Source organism: Mustelus asterias, unplaced genomic scaffold (assembly GCF_964213995.1).
Source record: "Mustelus asterias unplaced genomic scaffold, sMusAst1.hap1.1 HAP1_SCAFFOLD_292, whole genome shotgun sequence".
Classification (NCBI taxonomy): Eukaryota; Metazoa; Chordata; class Chondrichthyes; order Carcharhiniformes; family Triakidae; genus Mustelus; species Mustelus asterias.
Window position 1 is genome coordinate 371,649 of NW_027590257.1, and position 24,093 is coordinate 395,741.

Sequence of the window (24,093 nt, forward strand, 5' to 3'; positions counted from 1 at the left end):
ATACTCAGTATTAATGCTGTTTATTCAGACTAGAATCTCCCAGATATACTCAGTATTAATGCTGTGTGTATTCAGACTAGAATCTCCCAGATATTCTCAGTGTTATAATGCTGTTTATTCAGACTAGAATCACCCAGATATACTCAGTGTTGATGATCTGTATTCAGACTAGAATCTCCCAGATATTCTCAGTGTTATAATGCTGTTTATTCAGACTAGAATCTCCCAGATATTCTCAGTGTTATAATGCTGTATATTCAGACTAGAATCTCCCAGATATACTCAGTGTTAATGCTGTTTATTCAGACTAGAATCACCCAGTTATACTCAGTATTAATGCTGTGTTTATTCAGACTAGAATCACCCAGTTATACTCAGTATTGATGGTCTGTATTCAGACTAGAATCACCCAGATATACTCAGTGTTGATAGTATTGATGGTCTGAATACAGACTATCAACACTGAGTATATCTGGGTGATTCTAGTCTGAATACAGACCATCAATACTGAGTATATACTGGAATCACCCAGATTTTCAGTGCTGAGGCTGTTTCTTTTCAAACACTTTCTCACCGTTATTCGGTCACCATTTCCTCTCGCGCATGCTCAGACGGCATGCTGATGCATGCGTGTTGAGTGGTCCCGTGCCCTGTGTCCGGTTTGATTCTGCACAGGCCCATTGCTGGTCATGACTGTCCCTGCGCATGCGAGAAGCCCAAGGGAGGAATTACGCTGCCCCCCTCCTCGTATCCATGGAGCCAGATGTCAATCAGCTGTCCCTCGCCAATAGAGAGCTCAGCCTCATTATGGTCACTGATTGATAGAAAGAAACCCAGTACGTTTGATGTATTACTGTCGCATGTATGAGCACACAGTGAAAAGTATTGTTTCTTGCGCAAGGTACAGACAAAGCATACCATTCATAGAGAAGGAAACGAGAGAGTTCAGACTGTGATGTGACAGTCATAGCTATTTTAGAGAAAGGAGAAGAGATGGAATAGTAGAGGGACAGACAGAGAGAGAGCGTAAATGGTTCAACAACAGAGAGCAACTGGTTCAGGGAGGTGAGGGAGAACAAAATGGTTCAGGGAGGGAGGAGAGAGAGAGAGAGAGAGAGCAAATGCTTCAGGTAGGGAGGAGAAAGAGCAAATGAACATTCATCCAAGATGGTGCGACAGACTCCTTGCGAGCTGTGCGCAGCCTGCACTCTAATTCTACCTCTCACTCTATGGTTCTAAAACTCTTTTAAACTCTCCAGACTTTTGAATGAACCGACATCACATTAAGTTGATTTTTCTCTGCACCCTAACAATGACTATAACACCCAACTCTCTACTTTCCTTCTCTGTGTATGGTATGCTTTGTCAGAATAGCACGCAAGAAATAATACTTCTCACTGTATACTAATACATGTGACAATAATAAATCAAATGGCTCAGGGAGGGAGGAGAGGGGGCAAATCGGGTGGCACAGTGGTTAACACGACTGCCTCACTGCGCCAGGGACCCGGGTTCGATTCCTGGCTTGGGTGACTGTCCGTGAGGAGTCCACACTTTCTCCCATGTCTGTGTGGGTTTACTCGGGATGCTCCAGTTTCCTACCCTGGTCCGAAAGACATGATGGTTCAGTGCATTGGCCATGCTAAATTCTCCCTCAGTGTAGCCGCACAGGCACTGGAGCGTGGCAACTCAGGGATTCTCACAGTAACTTCATTGCAGTGTTAATGTAAGCCTACTTGTGACACTAATAAATCAACTTTAAACAGACGTGGGCCATTCAGAAGTGTTCTGGAATTCAACATGATCACAGCATTACGATCCCACTTGATATTAACACCTGATAAGTCACGTCCAAAGATGGAACACGGCTTCACATATTTGAATAACACTTTGGCGAATTGGCAAGAGCTGGAGGCCAAGGTCTCCGCTCGTCCGAATAGCTGGACAGGACTGCTCTGAGTGCTATCTTACAGGGCGCAGGTTCTCATCATAAACCAGCTGATTGCCTCCATGCTGTGGTACCGGCTGGTCACTTCGACCCCTCCCCACCTTTGTCATAAACATCCAGAGAACACTCGTAGAGTTCTTCTGGGAGAAAAGACCGCACTGGGTCACTGCTGTGGTTCGGAGTCTCCTGCTGAGGGAGGGTGATCAGGCACTGGTGACCTTCCACCTTCAGACCCTGCAGGGATACCTCCTCGTTGAATCCCCTCCTCAATGGTGTGCCCTGGCGATGTACGTCTTCCGCCAGGTGTGAAATTACTCTCCCTCCTTCTGAAAGTCTGGGTCATGGTCACCTCGAGGTACATCTCTCCCCTGTCTGGAGTAGCAGCTGTCGTTCGGAAGCCGCTGCTGTGGAATCTGCTCCTCCACCAATACCATTTCAGTTGGCTGGCAGAGAGGAAGACTGACTGCTGTGTGACAGGGTCAGGGACGTTCTGGTGGTGGAGTGGACTGGATGACACCCCACGAGCTTGCTGAGTATGTGGTGGAGGACTTTCAGCTCATGGCCAATGGAATCTATGACCTGAGGACGGTCGTGCTCGGACACGACATCACACGTGGTCTCGAGGAGACGCAACTGTGTGATGGGATCCCGTCTAAACGTACCTGCTCGGGCAGAACTTCACATTGACCCGAAACCCAGACCTCACTTCATGGATCTGGCACCCCATAGTTTGAGCTGCCTTGCAGAAATGCCCTCCATGCCTTTTGCCTCAGCACAAAGGGTTTCCTGTCTGGGCTGCTGCTGCACACCTTCCACTACTGTATCCTCACCCATCACCCGGACACGCCTTGGTTCGCCTTGCTGCTGTCTGGCGGCGGAGGTTCCCAGTGGAGGTCCCCCTCTGAAGGGATCCTCTTCCAATACATTGGGGACCTGGGGTGGAAGCTGGTGCACGCAGCGAGACCACGCAACCGTAAATTGTACCGATTCACTGGCTCACAAGAAACCTGCCCTTCTTGGGATCTTGTGGAGTCCGTGGGCCACGTCTACATTCAATGTCTTCGGCTGCACTCCCTTTTGGTTCCCCAAATAACTTTCATTGATGTTCTGTTTGCACTTCAGTCCCACGCTCCTGATCTACGGGCACCTGGTACGGAGGGGTAGGGGTGAGGAAGGCAGAGGACCTCCCTGTGAACCTGCTCCTGGGCCTGGCTAGATTGGCCATAATTAGGCCCAGGCAGACGGCAACCAAAATGATCGTCCCACACGACTGACTTCCCCTCGACTGGAGCTACATATGTGGCAGGGTGTCCCTGGAGAGGGAGCATGCTTAGTCCACAAGCACCATTGAGGCCCGGCGGGGGCTGGCGTCCATTATCGATCCCTTTAATCACGTGCTGATCTGATATTTTAAGTTTCCTTTACACTTTGCTTTATTTTGCAGAGGGCAGTTCCTGACTTTTTAAGGGGCCCCTGCTTTAATTTTGTGTCTCAGTTTATCTGATTTAATGTATTTGGTTTGCCAATAGGATGAGTTCACCTGTGCGCTTGTTGGAAGGAAATTGGGAGCACAAACAATTCACACCAATGGTTTCTGTCCCTGGCTGTTACTCAGGGCCACCCAACTGATTTTACACTTTGATCTTCAAGAACTAAGGGTCATCTCTCACGACACTACTAATGCCCTCTCTGATATACACAAATTGCCCCACCACTGGCTCCCTGTTTTTTAATCGTTGCTGCTTCCTCACTTCATATCTCAATTTCTATCTTCCCTGCGTCTGTATCAGTGTGTCTCTCTCCAGCTCAGTTTTTCCTCTTCTCCCTGACCCCCGTCTCTCTCAGTGTCGGTTCGCCCTGGACTCTCTCTCCTTTCTGATTAACATATCTCATCGCCTCTGTCTATCTCCAGAATCTGCCTCACACGGACTGATCCCCTCGCCTGGCCCCCCACCCAGCTGCTTTCTCTCCACCGGTTGGTGTCCACACCTCTGCCTCTGGTACTGAGATCAGTCAGATCGTTACCCTGGCAACACAGGAAATCGCTCAGCAAAAATAACTGAAAACGGAAATAACAAAACCACCATCACACACCTTGTTGGAGAGAAATCAAAGTAAAGGAGACAAAATGGTTACCCGGCACACAAAATGGACTCTGGAAAAAGACATTAAGAGGCACTGACTTTGGGCACAGACATTACCTAAAGAGTTAAAACCTTTAGTGTTTAAATTACTGCAGGAAACAGGTCAGACCTTGAGGCACCTTAAACTTGAGATAAAAGCAGACCCAGAACAATGAGTTTGATGACGAGATCAGCCACTGATGAGGGACATAAATGTATATAACAAGATCAGCCATTGATGGAAGACATAACTGCAGATATGTATCTACTCTATGTATAACCATGTGTTAACTGTCGATGTCCGTACCTGTCTACTCAACTTGTAACGATGTGCTAACGGCTAATGTCCACACTGTCTATTATCTAACAATGTGTAGTTGAGAAGGTGAGTGCCTGTACTGCGGAGTGCCAGCGCTTCTCCCAAAGCTTTGTCTGAATAAAACTGTTTGTTGAACCTCCAAGTCTGACTCCGAAGTGGTGAATTTCCCACAACACACCCTCAGTTCAGTTCAGAGGAAGATTAACCCAGAACAGTCAACCAGTTCTGTTTAACAATGAAACTGCAATTCCAATATTGCGTGTTTTAAACACCAAAACGTGACACTGTCGGGGGCTTGTGAAATTCAGGCGCGGTGTTTCACGAGACACAAACTGCTCCAACTTAATAGAACATAGAAAGCCACAGCACAAACAGGCCCTTCGGCCCACAAGTTGCGCCGATCACATCCCCACCTCTAGGCCTATCTATAGCCCTCAATCCCATTAAATCCCATGTACTCATCCAGAAGTCTCTTAAAAGACCCCAACGAGTTTGCCTCCACCACCACCGACGTCAGCCGATTCCACTCACCCACCACCCTCTGAGTGAAAAACTTACCCCTGACATCCCCCCTGTACCTACCCCCCAGCACCTTAAACCTGTGTCCTCTCGTAGCAACCATTTCAGCCCTTGGAAATAGCCTCTGAGAGTCCACCCTATCCAGACCCCTCAACATCTTGTAAACCTCTATCAGGTCACCTCTCATCCTTCGTCTCTCCAGGGAGAAGAGACCAAGCTCCCTCAACCTATCCTCATAAGGCATGCCCCCCAATCCAGGCAACATCCTTGTAAATCTCCTCTGCACCCTTTCAATGGCTTCAACATCTTTCCTGTAATGAGGTGACCAGAACTGCGCACAGTACTCCAAGTGGGGTCTAACCAGGGTCCTATAAAGCTGCAGCATTATCTCCCGACTCCTAAACTCAATCCCTCGATTAATGAAGGCTAGTACGCCATACGCCTTCTTGACCGCATCCTCCACCTGCGAGGCCGATTTAAGAGTCCTATGGACCCGGACCCCAAGGTCCTTCTGATCCTCTACACTGCTAAGAATGGTACCCTTCATTTTATACTGCTGCTCCATCCCATTGGATCTGCCAAAATGGATCACTACACACTTATCCGGGTTGAAGTCCATCTGCCACTTCTCCGCCCAGTCTTGCATTCTATCTATGTCTCGCTGCAACTTCTGACATCCCTCCAAACTATCCACAACACCACCTACCTTGGTGTCGTCAGCAAACTTACCAACCCATCCCTCCACTTCCTCATCCAGGTCATTTATGAAAATGACAAACAGCAAGGGTCCCAGAACAGATCCCTGGGGCACTCCACTGGTCACTGACCTCCATGCAGAGAAAGACCCCTCCACAGCCACTCTCTGCCTTCTGCAGGCAAGCCAGTTCTGGATCCACAAGGCAACAGCCCCTTGGATCCCATGCCCTCTCACTTTCTCAAGAAGTCTTGCATGGGGGACCTTATCGAACGCTTTGCTGAAGTCCATATAGACCACATCCACCGCTCTTCCTTCGTCAATGTGCTTGGTCACATTTTCAAAGAACTCAACCAGGCTCGTAAGGCACGACCTGCCCCTGACAAAGCCGTGCTGACTACTTTTGATCATACTAAACTTCTCTAGATGATCATAAATCCTGTCTCTCAGGATCCTCTCCATCAACTTACCAACCACTGAGGTTAGACTCACCGGTCGGTAATTTCCCGGGCTGTCCCTGTTCCCTTTCTTGAATATAGGGACCACATCCGCAATCCTCCAATCCTCCGGAACCTCTCCCGTCTCCATCGACGATGCAAAGATCATCGCCAAAGGCTCCGCAATCTCCTCCCTCGCCTCCCACAGTAACCTGGGGTACATCCCATCCGGTCCCGGCGACTTACCAACCTTGATGCCATTCAATAGTTCCAACACATCCTCTTTCCAACTTCATGGTACATCACACAGCCTTACACTGGATAATTGTGCTTGGTGCTCACACACTCCACATCTCACTCAGCATTTCCAACCTCACTTTATCATCTTTTTGTACTTGCAACAGGACCAGAGTAAATGGAACTTCCTCTTACCTTCCTCTCCAGAAAATATATGGAAGCTGTTTGAATGTGAAGGGTTCTCTCGGGCTGGCGCTCTCACAATACTGTGCTGGTTCACCTCTTATAGTTCTTCAGGTCACAATCCCTGCTGAATTGCAACTGTGGATTTTCACAATTAATCCAGCGATCCCCCGGAGATCTGATTATGCCAAAAGAGAAAGAGAGTCAAATAGAGCCAGTGTGAATCAAAATGACAAGTTAGCCACATACCCAACATCAAAAGATGCTGAAGGGGAAGCAGGAGTGTTGGAAATGTTTCAATTACAGTATTATCATTCGACATATTAACCAAGTTCACAAACTATCTGATCTCACTGCCTCCATCCTCCCCGGGTTACACACTGTCTGATCTCACTGCCTCCATCCTCCCCGGGTTACACACTGTCTGATCTCACTGACTCCATCCTCCCCGGGTTACACACTGTCTGATCTCACTGACTCCATCCTCCCCGGGTTACACACTGTCTGATCTCACTGACTCCATCCTCCCCGGGTTACACACTGTCTGATCTCACTGACTCCATCCTCCCCGGGTTACACACTGTCTGATCTCACTGACTCCATCCTCCCCGGGTTACACACTGTCTGATCTCACTGACTCCATCCTCCCCGGGTTACACACTGTCTGATCTCACTGCCTCCATCCTCCCCGGGTTACACACTGTCTGATCTCACTGACTCCATCCTCCCCGGGTTACACACTGTCTGATCTCACTGACTCCATCCTCCCCGGGTTACACACTGTCTGATCTCACTGACTCCATCCTCCCCGGGTTACACACTGTCTGATCTCACTGACTCCATCCTCCCCGGGTTACACACTGTCTGAACTCACTGACTCCATCCTCCCCGGGTTACACACTGTCTGATCTCTCTGACTCCATCCTCCCCGGGTTACACACAGCCTGACCTCACTGACTCCATCCTCCCCGGGTGACACACTGTCTGATCTCACTGATTCCATCCTCCCCGGGTTACACACTGTCTGATCTCACTGACTCCATCCTCCCCGGGTTACACACTGTCTGATCTCACTGACTCCATCCTCCCCGGGTTACACACTGTCTGATCTCACTGACTCCATCCTCCCCGGGTTACACACTGTCTGATCTTGCTCACTCCATCTTAGACAGAATGAAAGTGGAAGTTCCCTATTTTTAAACAAACTCTTTACAATACAGGCATCAATGCCATTTTCCTTCTTAACTCCTCACTTAATTGCGCAGAAGGAGGCCATTCAGCCTATCAAGTCTGCACCAATCACAATCCCACCCAGGCCCACGTATTTGCCCTGCTGATCCCCTTGACACGAAGGGGCAATTTAGCATGACCAATCAACAGGACCTGCACATCTTTGGAGTGTGGGAAGGAACTGGAGCACTCGGAGGAAACACATGCAGACCCGAGGAGAACGTACAAATTCCGCAAAGACAGTCACACAAGCCGGGAATCGAACCTGGTTCCTCGGTGCTATGAGACAGCAGTGTTATAACCATTGTACCACCTGTATCTGAGGTCATCATTGCAGATTAGAGAGCAGCTTCCTCGATGGTCAACTGATGGAATGCGACTGGCCCGGATGGGGTACCCGGACAAGCACTCAGATCATGCTCAGATCAGCTGGTGGGGGTATTCGCAGACATTTTCAACATGTCTTTACAACAATCTGTGGTCCCTATTTGCTTAAAGAAAACGACCATTATCCCAATACCAAAGAAAAGCCTAGCAGCATGCTTAATGACTATTATCCGGTGGCTCTGACATCCATCATTATGAAGTGTTTCGAAAGGCGAGTCATGGCATTAATCAATTCCAGCCTCCTGACTCCGTGGATCACAACAGTTCGCCTCCCACCACAACTGGTCCACAGCAAACACCATCTCCCTGGCCCTGCACTCAACGCTGGAACACTAGATAACGAATATTTCTCAGACTCCTATTTATTGACTACAGCTCAGCCTCCAACACCATTATTCCTACAAAACACATCTCCAAACTCAGTTGCCTGGGTCTCCGCTCCTCCCTCTGCGACTGGATCCTGAACCTCTGAGCGAAGAGACCACAATCAGTAAGGATAGGCAACAACACCTTCTCCACGATCTTCATCAACACCAGTGCCCCAGAAGGCTGTGTTCTTGGCCCCCTACTTTATTCCTTTTACACCTATGGCTGTGTGGACAAATTTCCCTCCAACTCGATTTTCAAATTTGCTGATGACACCACCGCAGTAGGTTGGATCTCAAACAATGACAAGACTGAGTACAGGAATGAGATAGAAAATGTGGTGAACTGGTGCAGCAACAATAATCTCTCCCTCAATGTCAACGAAACGAAGGAGATTGTCATCGACTTCAGGAAGCGTAGAGAAGAATGTACCACTGTCTACAGCAACGGGGGCGAAGTAGAAAGGATCCTGAACTTCAATTTTTCAGGTGTCCAGATCAGCAACAACCTGTCCTGGTTCCCTTCTGCCGACACTATAGTTAAGAAAGTCCACCAACACCTCGTCAGAAGACGAAGGAAATTTGGCATGTCAGCTATGACTCTCACCAATTTTTACAATTGCACCTCAGAAAGCATTTTCTGATTATATCAAAGTTTGGTTTGACTCCTGCTCTGCCTAAGAGCACAAGAAACTTCAAAAGGTCGTGAATATCGCCGAATCCATCACGCAAACCAGGCTCCTGTCCACTGACTCTGCCTACACTTCCCGCTGCCTTGGCAAAGCAGCCAGCACAATTAAGGACCCCACTGTACCCCAGACATTCTCTCTTCCACCTTTTTCCCCTCGGGAAAAAGATACAAAAGACTGAGATCATGTACCAACCGACACAAGAACAGCTTCTTCTCTGCTGCCATCAGACTTTTGAATGGACCTACATTGCATTAAATTGATCTTTCTCTGCACCCAAGCTATGCCTGTAACACGGCATTCTGCACTCTTTCGTTTCCTTCTCTATGAACGGTATGCTTTGTCTGCATAGCGCACAAGAAACAATACTTTTCACTGCATGTTAATACATGCGACAATAATAAATCAAAACAAAACCGTGTTGCCCCTTGATGGACATGCCAGCTAACGTTTAGTGATTCATGTAATGAAACACCTGGATCTCTCTGTACTTAACTCACCTGCAGTCTCTCTCCTTTTAGACAACAATCTGCCTTTTGATTCCACCTACTTGAAATGCATGACCTCACACTTGCCCACATTAAATTCCACTTGCCAAGTTTTCACCTAGTCACCCAGTCTATCTGTATCCCTTTGCAGCTTCACAATATCCCCATCACAACATGCCCTTCCAACTAACTTGGTTTCATCGGCAAATTTGGAAACCTTACATTCTCCTCCTTCTGCCAGGTCACAAAACAATTGTCAGCCAAGAATTGATGCCTTCGGTGCTGCACTAGTTATACCTTTCCAGTCTGAAAAGGAGCCATTTATTCCAACTCAGTTTTCTGCCTGACAGTTTTCAATCCACGCTAACGCACTTCCTCCAATTCCATGGGCTTTACTGTGATGCGCCATCCTGTTATGCATCACCTTGTCAGATGCTCATACAGGGCCCATAATGAAGAGAGATCTGGTGCTGTGTTTACTCAGACAAGCGCTTGATTGCAGTAATTTAGATGCTGCAGCAGTGTTTACACAGACACGGCCTGGATTGTAATAACAGATCTTTCTGTGAAACATTGAATCATCCAATTGCTGCAGTGCAGGAGGAGGCCATTTGGTCCATCCAGTCTGTACCGCCCACAATCCCACCCAGACCCTCTCCCCGTGTTGACCCTGCTAATCCCCCCTGACACTGAGCAGCAACTGAGCCTGGCCAGTGCCCCCTGTGCTGCTGATGTTTGGAGAGTGTGAGGAAAGGGCCGCAGACACGGGGAGAATGTGCAGACTCCACACAGACAGTGAGCCAAGGCCGGGAATTGAAGCCGGCTCCCTGGCGCTGTGAGACCGCAGCACCAACCACTGAGCCACCGCGCCGCCCACAATGTAACTGACCGTCCCCGCTCTGTTAATATGATACAAAGACGGGCTGTATTTACACAGGAAACCGACATTTTAATCCTCAAGCTGAATGTTGTTGAAGTTGAAACTTTTTCTGGGCCGTTAATTCCTCCCCGTGATTCACAAACCCGGAAATACCCGGATACGCAGCGACAAACGGCAGTGCGCCTGCGCGCAGTAGGAAGCGGGCCGCACCCTCCCGCAGTGAAGTTGGCGCAGGCGCACTCGGGGCGGCGAGGGTGGTTTCCGGCGATTGGTCAGCTCCCGGTCACGTGCTGTAAGCGGACAGTGACTTCAGACCCCCCTCTCCAGCCGCGCGCAGAAACCGTCAACGGCCGCGCCACGTGACCGCGAGCCGCTCTGAGTGGGCGGGACCTCACTGCACCCTCATTCCCCATTGGTGCGTTCTGCTGTCCGTCACATGAACACAGCCAATAGGAGGCCGCTCCAGCAGAATGATTGGCAGCCAGTGCGGGGCGCACTCGGGCAGCTTGTGATGAAGCAGCGACTCGCTGCCACTGGGGACAATCCCAGTCGGCGAGAGTCGGCGCCGCTGAAGCGGAGACTTTTTCTCTGATTTAATTCCTTACCGTGACTCAAAGATTCGGTGTGAGCGCCGCTGGGAAAGCCCCGCACACGCAGTGAGAAACGGCGCGGCGCCTGAACTCCGCACTCGAGACGGCGGCGGGCGGCTGATTGTCCCGCTCGCCGATTGGCCAGATCCAGGTCACGTGCTGTGCGTCGGCAGTGACGTCAGAACGCCCCCTCCAGCCGCGCGCGGTAACCGTTTAACGGCCGCTTCCAGCCACGTCACTGAGTGGGCGGCACCTCATTGCGTCATCATTCAGATTTACATACAGCAGGGAAACAGGCCCTTCAGCCCAACTTGTCCAGGCTGCCCCTGTTTTTAAACCCCTAAACTCGTCCCAATTGCCCACATTTGGCCCATATCCCTCGAGACCCATCTAACTAAATGCTTTTTAAAAGACAAAATTGTTCCCACCTCTACTACTCCCTCTGGCAGCTCGTTCCAGACACTCACCACCCTCTGTGTGAAATAATTGCCCCTCTCACCTTCAACCTCTGCCCTCTAAGGTTTAGACTCCCCGACCTTGGGGAAAAGACATGAACTATCCAGCTGATCTGTGCCCTCATTATTTTATAGACCTCGATAAGATCACCCCTCAGCCTCCTACGCTCCAAAGAAAAAAGTCCCAGTCTATCCAACTCCTCCTTAGAACTCAATCCATCAAGTCCCGGTAGCATCCCAGTAAATCTTTTCTGCACTCTTTCTAGTTTAATAATATCCTTTCTATAATAGGGTGACCGGAACTGTACACAGTATTCCAAGTGTGGCCTTGTACAACTTCAACAAGACGTCCCAACTCCTGTATTCAATGTTCTGACCGATGAAACCAGGCATGGGGAATGCATTCTTCACTCTGTCCACCTGTGACTGCACTTTCAAGGAGCCATGAACCCGTACCCGAGCTCTCTTTGTTCTGTAACTCTCCCCAACACCCTACCATTAACTGAGTAAGTCCTGCCCTGGATCAATCTACCAAAATGCATCACCTCGCATTTGTCCAAATTAAACTCCATCTGCCATTCGTCAGCCCACTGGCCCAATTGATCAAGATCCCGTTGCAATCCGAGATAACCTTCTTCACTGTCCACTATGCCACCAATCTTGGTGTCATCTGCAAACTTACCAACCATGCCTCCTATATTCTCATCCAAATCATTAATATAAATGACAAATAACAGTGGGCGCAGCACTGATCCCAGAGGACACCGCTGGTCACAGGCCTCCAGTTTGAAAAACAACCCTGGACAACCATCCACTGGCTTCTGTCATCAAGCCAATTTTGTATCCATTTAACTACCTCACCCTGGGTCCCATGATGGAGGTTGTGCAACAACCTGCCATGTGGTACCTTGTCAAAAGCCTCATTGATTCATTGCACAATCCATCACTGCACCCTCATTCTCCATTGGTGCATTCTGCTGTCCATCAGCTGAACACAGCCAATAGGAAGCCGCTCCAGCAGAATGATTGACAGCCAGTGTGGGTGGAGTCGGGCAGATTGTGATGAAGCAGCGACTCGCTGTGGATTCGCTGCCATTGGGGACAATCCCAGCCAGCAAGAGGCAGCAAGGGCGGCACCTTCCGTCCCCAAGCGCAGCATTCTCACCATCCCACTTTCTCTTCCATTTGGGCAGCACCACAAACAGCTTCTTGTTGTCTCTTCCATTGGCAGCACCCCCGGGTGCTCTTGGTGCTCCCATTCCAGCACCTTTCCTCTTAATGATGGGGGAATGAGGCTCTCATAGCCCAGAATAAACATCCAGCAACACCGACAACTCCCAGCTTCCGCACACTTATCACCGTAACTCCGGGTGCTTTCTACTCATCCTCCCTCTCTGGACAAGTTGCACTCCCTGCCTCATAACCGGATCATTCCGGGTGACTTTCTGCACCTGGTTAGCGGAACTTTATCTACTTGTCTGAAATATATTATCAAAGTACACCTGCAAATCGAGATACGGAGACCTCATAATTGACCCGAGCCCTCATAATTGACAAGGGACACATCAAATCGAGGGGAGGCGGGAGAGCAAATTGCTCAGGGAGGGAGCAAGCAGAGTGAGCAAATTGTTCAGGGAAGGAGGAGAGAGAGAGAGAGAGAGAGCAAGTGGTTCAAGGAGGAGGGAGAGGAAGAGAAAGAGAGAGAGAGGGAGGGAGAGAGCAACTGGTTCAGGGAAGGAGGAGGGAGATATAGAGGGAGAGAGAGGAAGAGATAGAATGAGAATTCAGGGAAGTGGAGAGACATATACTCAGGATGGGGCGGCACGGTAGCACAGTGGTTAGCACTGCTGCTTCACAGCTCCAGGGACCTGGGTTCGATTCCCGGCTTGGGTCACTGTCTGTGTGGAGTTTGCACATTCTCCTCATGTGTGTGTGGGTTTCCTCCGGGTGCTCCGGTTTCCTCCCACAGTCCAAAGATGTGCGGGTTAGGTTGATTGGCCGTGCTAAAATTGACCCTTAGTGTCCTGAGATGCGTAGGTTAGAGGGATTAGTGGGTAAATGTGTAGGGATATGGGAGTAAGGCCTGGATGGGATTGTGGTCAGTGCAGACTTGATGGGCCGAATGGCCTGTTTCTGCACTGTCGGGTTTCTATGATTGATGATCTGTTTTCAGACTAGAATCTCCCAGATATTCTCAGTGTTATAATGCTGTTTATTCAGACTAGAATCTCCCAGATATACTCAGTATTGATAGTCTGTATTCAGACTAGAATCTCCCAGATATTCTCAGTATTGATAGTCTGTATTCAGACCATCAATACTGAGTATATACTGGAATCACCCAGATTTTCTCAGTGCTGAGGCTGTTTCTTTTCAAACACTTTCTCACCGTTATTCGGTCACCATTTCCTCTCGCGCATGCTCAGACGGCATGCTGATGCATGCGTGTTGAGTGGTCCCGCGCCCTGTTTCCAGTTTGATTCTGCACAGGCCCATTGCTGGTCATGACTGTCCCTGCGCATGCGAGAAGCCCAAGGGAGGAATTACGCTGCCCCCTCCTCGTATCCATGGAGCCAGATGTCAATCAGCTTTCCCTCGCCAATAGAGAGCTCAACCTCATTATGGTCACTGATTGATAGAAAGAAACCCAGTACGTTTGATGTATTACTGTCGCATGTATGAGCACACAGTGAAAAGTATTGTTTCTTGCACAAGGTACAGACAAAGCATACCATTCATAGAGAAGGAAACGAGAGAGTTCAGAATGTCATGTGACAGTGATAGCTATTTTAGAGAAAGGAGAAGAGATGGAATAGTAGAGGGACAGACAGAGAGAGAGCGTAAATGGTTCAACAACAGAGAGCAACTGGTTCAGGGAGGTGAGGGAGAACAAAATGGTTCAGGGAGGGAGGAGTGAGAGAGAGAGAGCGCAAATGCTTCAGGTAGGGAGGAGATAGAGCAAATGAAAATTCATCCAAGATGGTGCGACAGACTCCTTGCGAGCTGTGCGCAGCCTGCACTCTAATTCTACCTCTCACTCTATGGTTCTAAAACTCTATTCGAACTCTTTTAAACTCTCCAGACTTTTGAATGAACCTCCATTGTATCGAGTTGATTTTTCTCTGCACCCTAACTCTGGCTATAACACCCAACTCTCTACTTTCCTTCTGTGTGTATGGTATGCTTTGTCAGTATAGCACGCAAGAAATAATACTTCTCACTGTATACTAATACATGTGACAATAATAAATCAAATGGCTCAGGGAGGGAGGAGAGGGGGCAAATCGGGTGGCACAGTAGTTAACACTACTGCCTCACTGCGCCAGGGACTCGGGTTCGATTCCTGGCTTGGGTGACTGTCCGTGAGGAGTCCACACTTTCTCCCATGTCTGTGTGGGTTTACTCGGGATGCTCCAGTTTCCTACCCTGGTCCGAAAGACATGATGGTCCAGTGCATTGGCCATGCTAAATTCTCCCTCAGTGTAGCCGCACAGGCACTGGAGCGTGGCAACTCAGGGATTTTCACAGTAACTTCATTGCAGTGTTAATGTAAGCCTACTTGTGACACTAATAAATCAACTTTAAACAGACGTGGGCCATTCAGAAGTGTTCTGGAATTCAACATGATCACAGCATTACGATCCCACTTGATATTAACACCTGGTAAGTCACGTCCAAAGATGGAACACGGCTTCACATATTTGAATAACATTTTGGCGAATTGGCAAGAGCTGGAGGCCAAGGTCTCCGCTCGTCTGAACAGCTGGACAGGACTGCTCTGACTGCTATCTTACAGGGCGCAGGTTCTCATCATAAACCAGCTGATTGCCTCCATGCTGTGGTACCGGCTGGTCACTTCGACCCCTCCCCACCTTTGTCATAAACATCCAGAGAACACTCGTAGAGTTCTTCTGGGAGAAAAGACCGCACTGGGTCACTGCTGTGGTTCGGAGTCTCCTGCTGAGGGAGGGCGATCAGGCACTGGTGACCTTCCACCTTCAGACCCTGCAGGGATACCTCCTCGTTGAATCCCCTCCTCAATGGTGTGCCCTGGCGATGTACGTCTTCCGCCAGGTGTGAAATTACTCTCCCTCCTTCTGAAAGTCTGGGTCATGGTCACCTCGAGGTACATCTCTCCCCTGTCTGGAGTAGCAGCTGTCGTTCGGAAGCCGCTGCTGTGGAATCTGCTCCTCCACCAATACCATTTCAGTTGGCTGGCAGAGAGGAAGGCTGTTGCTGCTGTGTGACAGGGTCAGGGACGTGCTGGTGGTGGAGTGGACTGGATGACACCCCACGAGCTTGCCGAGTATGTGGTGGAGGACTTTCAGCTCATGGCCAATGGAATCTATGTCCTGAGAACGGTCGTGCTCGGACACGACGTCACACGTGGTCTTGAGGAGGTACAACTGCGTGATGGGATCCCGTCTAAACGTACCTGCTCGGGCGGAACGTCACATTGACCCGAAACCCAGACCTCACTTCCTGGATCTGGCACCCCATAGTTTGAGCTGCCTTGCAGTAATACCCTCCATGCCTTTTGCCTCAGCACAAAGGGTTTCCTATCTGGGCTGCTGCTGCACACCTTCCACTACTGTATCCTCACCCATCACCCGCACACGCCTTGGTTCGCCTTGCTGCTGTCTGGCGGCGGAGGTTCCCACTGGAGGTCCCCCTCCGAAGGGATCCTCTTCCAATACATTGGGGACCTGGGGTGGAAGCTGGTGCACGCAGCGATACCACGCAACCGTAAATTGTACCGATTCACTGGCTCACAAGAAACCTGCCCTTCTTGGGATCTTGTGGAGTCCGTGGGCCACGTCTACTTTCAATGTCTTCGGCTGCACTCCCTTTTGGTTCCCCAAATAACTTTCATTGATGTTCTGTTTGCACTTCAGTCCCACGCTCCTGATCTACGGGCACCTGGTACGGAGGGGTAGGGGTGAGGAAGGCAGAGGACCTCCCTGTGAACCTGCTCCTGGGCCTGGCTAGATTGGCCATAATTAGACCCAGGCAGACGGCAACCAAAATGATCGTCCCACACGACTGTCTTCCCCTCGACTGGAGCTACATACGTGGCAGGGTGTCCCTGGAGAGGGAGCATGCTTAGTCCACAAGCACCATTGAGGCCCGGCAGGGGCTGGCGTCCATTATCGATCCCTTTAATCACGTGCTGATCTGATATTTTAAGTTTCCTTTACACTTTGCTTTATTTGGCAGAGGGCAGTTCCTGACTTTTTAAGGGGCCCCTGCTTTAATTTTGCCCCTCAGTTTATCTGATTTATTTGGTTTGCCAATAGGATGAGTTCACCTGTGCGCTTGTTGGAAGGAAATTGGGAGCACAAACAATTCACACCAATGGTTTCTGTCCCTGGCTGTTACTCAGGGCCACCCAACTGATTTTACACTTTGATCTTCAAGAACTAAGGGTCATCTCTCACGACACTACTAATGCCCTCTCTGATATACACAAATTGCCCCACCACTGGCTCCCTGTTTTTTATCGTTGCTGCTTCCTCACTTCCCATCTCAATTTCTATCCTCCCTGCGTCTGTATCAGTGTGTCTCTCTCCAGCTCACTGTTTTTCCTCTTCTCCCTGACCCCCGTCTGTTTCAGTGTCGGTTCCCCCTGGACTCTCTCTCCTTTCTGATTAACATATCTCATCGCCTCTGTCTATCTCCAGAATCTGCCTCACACGGACTGATCCCCTCGCCTGGCCCCCCACCCAGCTGCTTTCTCTCCACCGGTTGGTGTCCACACCTCTGTCTCTGGTACTGAGATCAGTCAGATCGTTACCCTGGCAACACAGGAAATCGCTCAGCAAAAATAACTGAAAACGGAAATAACAAAACCACCATCACACACCCTGTTGGAGAGAAATCAAAGTAAAGGAGACAAAATGGTTACCCGGCACACAAAATGGACTCTGGGAAAAGACATTAAGAGGCACTGACTTTGGGCACAGACATTACCTCAAGAGTTAAAACCTTTAGTGTTTAAATTACTGCCGGAAACAGGTCAGACCTTGAGGCACCTTAAACTTGAGATAAAAGCAGACCCAGAACAATGAGTTTGATAACAAGATCAGCCACTGATGAGGGACATAAATGTATAAATGTATATAACAGGATCAGCCATTGATGGAAGACATAACTGCAGATATGTATCTACTCTATGTATAACCATGTGTTAACTGTCGATGTCCATACCCGTCTACTCAACTTGTAACGATGTGCTATCGGCTAATGTCCACACTGTCTATTATCGAACAATGTATAAAAGATGCTCAACTACCATTGTGTAGTTGAGAAGGTGAGTGCCTGTACTGCGGAGTGCCAGCGCTTCTCCCAAAGCTTTGTCTGAATAAAACTGTTTGTTGAACCTCCAAGTCTGACTCCGAAGTGGTGAATTTCCCACAACACACCCTCAGTTCAGTTCAGAGGAAGATTAACCCAGAACAGTCAACCAGTTCTGTTTAACAATGAAACTGCAATTCCAATATTGCGTGTTTTAAACACCAAAACGTGACACTGTCGGGGGCTTGTGAAATTCAGGCGCGGTGTTTCACGAGACACAAACTGCTCCAACTTCATGGTACATCACACAGCCTTACACTGGATAATTGTGCTTGGTGCTCACACACTCCATATCTCACTCAGCATTTCCAACCTCACCTTAACATCTTTTTGTACTTGCAACAGGACCAGAGTAAATGGAACTTCCTCTTACCTTCCTCTCCAGAAAATATATGGAAGCTGTTTGAATGTGAAGGGTTCTCTCTGGCTGGCGCTCTCACAATACTGTGCTGGTTCACCTCTTATAGTTCTTCAGGGCACAATCCCTGCTGAATTGCAACTGTGGATATTCACAATTAATCCAGCGATCTCCCGGAGATCTGATTCTGCCAAGAGAGAAAGAGAGTCAAATAATGCCAGTGTGAATCAAAATGACAATTTAGCCACATACCCGACATCAAAAGATGCTGAAGGGGAAGCAGGAATGTTGGAAATGTTTCAATTACGATATTATCATTCGAAATATGAACAAAGTTCATAAACTATCTGATCTCACTAACTCCATCCTCCCCGGGTTACACACTGTCTGATCTCATTGACTCCATCCTCCCCGGGTTACACACTGTCTGATCTCACTGACTCCATCCTCCCCGGGTTACACACTGTCTGATCTCACTGACTCCATCCTCCCCGGGTTACACACGATCTGATCTCACTGACTCCATCCTCCCCGGGTTACACACTGTCTGATCTCACTGACTCCATCCTCCCCGGGTTACACACGATCTGATCTCACTGACTCCATCCTCCCCGGGTTACACACTGTCTGATCTCACTGACTCCATCCTCCCCGGGTTACACACTGCCTGATCTCACTGACTCCATCCTCCCCGGGTTACACACTGCCTGATCTCACTGACTCCATCCTCCCCGGGTTACACACTGTCTGATCTCACTGACTCCATCCTCCCCGGGTTACACACTGTCTGATCTCACTGACTCCATCCTCCCCGGGTTACACACTGTCTGATCTCACTGACTCCATCCCCCTCGTGTTACACACGATCTGATATCACTGACTCCATCCTCCCCGGGTTACACACTGTCTGATCTCACTGACTCCATCCTCCCCGGGTTACACACTGCCTGATCTCACTGACTCCATCCTCCCCGGGTTACACACTGTCTGATCTCACTGACTCCATCCTCCCCGGGTTACACACTGTCTGATCTCACTGACTCCATCCTCCCCGGGTTACACACTGTCTGATCTCACTGACTCCATCCCCCTCGTGTTACACACGATCTGATATCACTGACTCCATCCTCCCCGGGTTACACACTGTCTGATCTCACTGACTCCATCCTCCCCGGGTTACACACTGTCTGATCTCACTGACTCCATCCTCCCCGGGTTACACACTGTCTGATCTCACTGACTCCATCCTCCCCGGGTTACACACTGTCTGATCTCACTGACTCCATCCTCCCCGGGTTACACACTGTCTGATCTCACTGACTCCATCCTCCCCGGGTTACACACTGTCTGATCTGTCTGACTGCATCAAAGAAAATTACAGCACAGGAACAGGCCCTTAGGTCCTCTTAGCCTGACCATGCTGCCTGACTTAACTAAAATCCCCAACCCTTCCAGGGACCCTATCCCTCTATTCCCATCCTATTTACGTATTTGTCCAAATGCCCCTTAAATCTCACTATCGTATCTGCTTCGACTACCTCCCCCGGCAGTGAGTTCCAGACACCCACCACCCTCCGTGTAAAAATACTTGCCTCGTACATCTCCTTTAAGTCTTGCCCTTCGCACCTTAAACCTGTGCTCCCTAATAATTGACTCTTCCACCCTGGGAAGCAGCTTCTGACTATCCACTCTGTCCATGCCCCTCATAATCTTGTAGACTTCTGTCAGGTCGCCCCTCAACTTCCGCCGTTCCAGTGAGGACAAACCAAGTTTCTCCAAACTCTCTTCATAGCTAATGCCCTCCATACCAGGAACATCCTTTCTGTACCCTCTCCAAAGCCTCCAGATCCTTCTGGTAGTGTGACGACCAGTATTGAACACTATGTTCCCAGCGCAGCCTAACTAAGGTTCTATAAAGCTGCAACATGTCTTGCCAATTTTTAAACTCAATGCCCCAACCGATGAAGGCAAGCGTGCCGTATGCCTTCTTGACTACCTTCTCCACCTGCATTGCCACTTTCAGTGAACTGTGTACCTGTCCACCCAGATCCCTCTGCCAATCAATAATCTTAAGGGTTCTGTCATTTACTGTATATTTTCTATCTGTATTAGACCTTTCAAAACGCATTACCTCACATATGTCTGGATTAAACTCTATCTGCCATCTCTCCACCCAAGTCTCCAACTGATCTATATCCTGCTGTATCCTCTGATGGTCATCATCGCTATCCGCAAATCCACCAACTTTTCTGTCGTCCACGAACTTACTAATCAATCTAGTTACATTTTCCTCCAAATCATTTATATATATATGTTACGAACAGCAAAGGTTCAAGCACTGATCCATGAGGAACGTCATTTGTCACAGGCCTCCATTCAGAAACACACCCTTCCACTGCTACCCTCTGTCTTCTTTGACTGAGCCAGTTCTGTATCCACCTTGCCAGCTCACCCCTGATCCCATGCGACTTCACCTCCACCAGTCTGCCATGATGGACCTTGTCAAACGCCTTACTGAAGTCTATATAAAACAACATCCACTGCCCTACCCTCAATCATCTTCGTCACTTCCTCAAAAAACTCGATGAAGTTAGTGAGACATGACCTCCCCTTCACAAAACCATGTTGCCTCTCGCTAATCGGTCCATCCTGCCTGGGGTACACACTGTCTGATCTCACTGACTCCATCCCCCCCGGATTACACACCGTCTGATCTCACTGACTCCATCCTCCCCGGGTTACACACTGTCTGTGTGGAGTTTGCACGTTCTCCTCGTGTCTGCGTGGGATTCCTCCAGGTGCTCCGGTTTCCTCCCACAGTCCAAAGATGTGCGGGTTAGGTTGATTGGCCAGGTTAAAAATTGCCCCTTAGAATCCTAAAATGCGTAGGTTAGAGGGATTAGCGGGTAAATATGTGGGGGTAGGGCCTGGGTGGGATTGTGGTCGGTGCAGACACGATGGGCCGAATGGCCTCCATCTGCATTGGAGGGATTCTATGATTCTATAGAGTTTGGGATTTGGGGCTGCTGTGGCAATACACGTGTTGCACTGTGAATGTGCACGTATCCTCGTATTCAATCAACCTCTGTCAGTTTCCTTGCATTTGTTGATTTACAGCCGCACAAAGCAATTTAGTTTCATGTGCTACAAATGCTCATACAGGGCCCAGACTGAAATAATGGAGAGAGATCTGGTGCTGTGTTTACTCAGACAAGCGCTTGATTGCAGTAATTTAGATGCTGCAGCAGGGTTTACACAGACACGGCCTGGATTGTAATAACAGATCTTTCTGTGAAACATTGAATCATCCAATTGCTGCAGTGCAGGAGGAGGCCATTTGGTCCATCCAGTCTGTACCGCCCACAATCCCACCCAGACCCTCTCCCCGTGTTGACCCTGCTAATCCCCCCTGACACTGAGCAGCAACTGAGCCTGGCCAGTGCCCCTGTGCTGCTGATGTTTGGAGAGTGTGAGGAAAGGGCCGCAGACACGGGGAGAATGTGCAGACTCCACACAGACAGTGAGCCAAGGCCGGGAATTGAAGCCGGCTCCCTGGCGCTGTGAGACCGCAGCACCAACCACTGAGCCATCGCGCCGCCCACAATGTAACTGACCGTCCCCGCTCTGTTAATATGATACAAAGACGGGCTGTATTTACACAGGAAACCGCCATTTTAATCCTCAAGCTGAATGTTGTTGGAGTTGAAACTTTTTCTGGGCCGTTAATTCCTCCCCGTGATTCACAAACCCGGAAATACCCGGATACGCAGCGACAAAACGGCAGTGCGCCTGCGCGCAGTAGGAAGCGGGCCGCACCCTCCCGGAGTGAAGTTGGCGCAAGCGCACTCGGGGCGGCGAGGGCTGGTTTCCGGCGATTGGTCAGCTCCCGGTCACGTGCTGTGAGCGGGCAGTGACTTCAGACCCCCCCTCTCCAGCCGCGCGCAGAAACCGTCAACGGCCGCGCCACGTGACCGCGAGCCGCTCTCACTGAGTGGGCGGGGACCTCACCGCACCCTCATTCCCCATTGGTGCGTTCTGCTGTCCGTCAAATGAACACAGCCAATAGGAACCCGCTCCAGCAGAATGATTGGCAGCCAGTGCGCGGGCGCACTCGGGCAGCTTGTGATGAAGCAGCGACTCGCTGCCACTGGGGACAATCCCAGTCGGCGAGAGTCGGCGCCGCTGAAGCGGAGACTTTTTCTCTCATTTAATTCCTTACCGTGACTCAAAGATTCGGTGTGAAGCCGCTGGGAAAGCCCCGCACACGCAGTGAGAAACGGCGCGGCGCCTGAACTCCGCACTCGAGACGGCGGCGGGCGGGCTGATTGTCCCGCTCGCCGATTGGCCAGATCCAGGTCACGTGCTGTGCGTCGGCATTGACGTCAGAACGCCCCCTCCAGCCGCGCGCGGAAACCGTTTAACGGCCGCTTCCAGCCACGTCACTGAGTGGGCGGCACCTCATTGCGTCATCATTCAGATTTACATACAGCAGGGAAACAGGCCCTTCAGCCCAACTTGTCCAGGCTGCCCCTGTTTTTAAACCCCTAAACTCGTCCCAATTGCCCACCTTTGGCCCATATCCCTCTCGACCCATCTAACTAAATGCTTTTTAAAAGACAAAATTGTCCCCACCTCTACTACTGCCTCTGGCAGCTCGTTCCAGACACTCACCACCCTGTGTGTGAAATAATTGCCCCTCTCACCTTCAACCTCTGCCCTCTAAGGTTTAGACTCCCCGACCTTTGGGAAAAGACATGAACTATCCAGCTGATCTGTGCCCTCATTATTTTATAGACTCGCTGTGGATTCGCTGCCATTGGGGACAATCCCAGGCAGCAAGAGGCAGCAATGAACCTCATAATTGACCCGAGCCCTCATAATTGACATAAGGGCGGCACCTTCCGTCCCCAAGCGCAGCATTCGCACCCTCCCACTGGTGTCTCTCAGTCCCCTCTCTCTCTCAGGGAGATATCTGAACACTGACTGGTGTCTTCAGTCCCCTCTCTCTCTCAGGGAGATATCTGTACACTGACTGGTGTCTCTCAGTCCCCTCTCTCTCTCTCTCAGGGAGATATCTGTACACTGACTGGTGTCTCTCAGTCCCCCCTCTCTCTCTCTCAGGGAGATATCTGTACACTGGTGTCTCTCAGTCCCCCCTCTCTCTCTCTCAGGGAGATATCTGTACACTGACTGGTGTCTCTCAGTCCTCTCTCTCTCTCTCAGGGAGATATCTGTACACTGACTGGTGTCTCTCAGTCCCCTCTCTCTCTCAGGGAGATATCTGTACACTGACTGGTGTCTCTCAGTCCCCTCTCTCTCTCAGGGAGATATCTGTACACTGACTGGTGTCTCTCAGTCCCCTCTCTCTCTCTCAGGGAGATATCTGTACACTGACTGGTGTCTCTCAGTCCCCTCTCTCTCTCAGGGAGATATCTGTACACTGACTGGTGTCTCTCAGTCCTCTCTCGAGCACACAGGGAGATATCTGTACACTGACTGGTGTCTCTCAGTCACCTCCCTCTCTCTTGCAGGGAGATATCTGTACACTGACTGGTGTCTCTCAGTCCTCTCTCGAGCACACAGGGAGATATCTGTACACTGACTGGTGTCTCTCAGTCACCTCTCTCTCTCTCAGGGAGATATCTGTACACTGACTGGTGTCTCTCAGTCCACTCTCTCTCTCTCAGGGAGATATCTGTACACTGACTGGTGTCTCTCAGTCCACTCTCTCTCGCAGGGAGATATCTGAACACTGACTGGTGTTTCTCAGTCCTCTCTCTCTCTCTCTCTCTCTCTCAGGGAGATATCTGTGGACAGAATCGTGTCTCTCAGTCCTC

At 49.8% G+C, this 24,093-nt stretch overlaps 1 protein-coding gene across 3 annotated transcripts in view; it reads right to left on the minus strand.

The window, feature by feature from the left end:
* Window positions 1–22,017, minus strand: part of LOC144486166 (NACHT, LRR and PYD domains-containing protein 3-like) — a 152,687-nt gene extending 130,670 nt beyond the window's left edge. For all 3 annotated transcript variants that reach the window (XM_078204241.1, XM_078204240.1, XM_078204238.1), the window contains exons 1-3: window positions 21,915–22,017; window positions 18,272–18,443; window positions 6,473–6,638 (exon numbers count right to left, since the gene is read on the minus strand). The gene's annotated coding sequence lies outside the window, so the exon portion shown is untranslated. The remainder of the gene's footprint in view (window positions 1–6,472; window positions 6,639–18,271; window positions 18,444–21,914) is intronic.
* Between the last annotated feature and the right edge of the window lie 2,076 nt (window positions 22,018–24,093).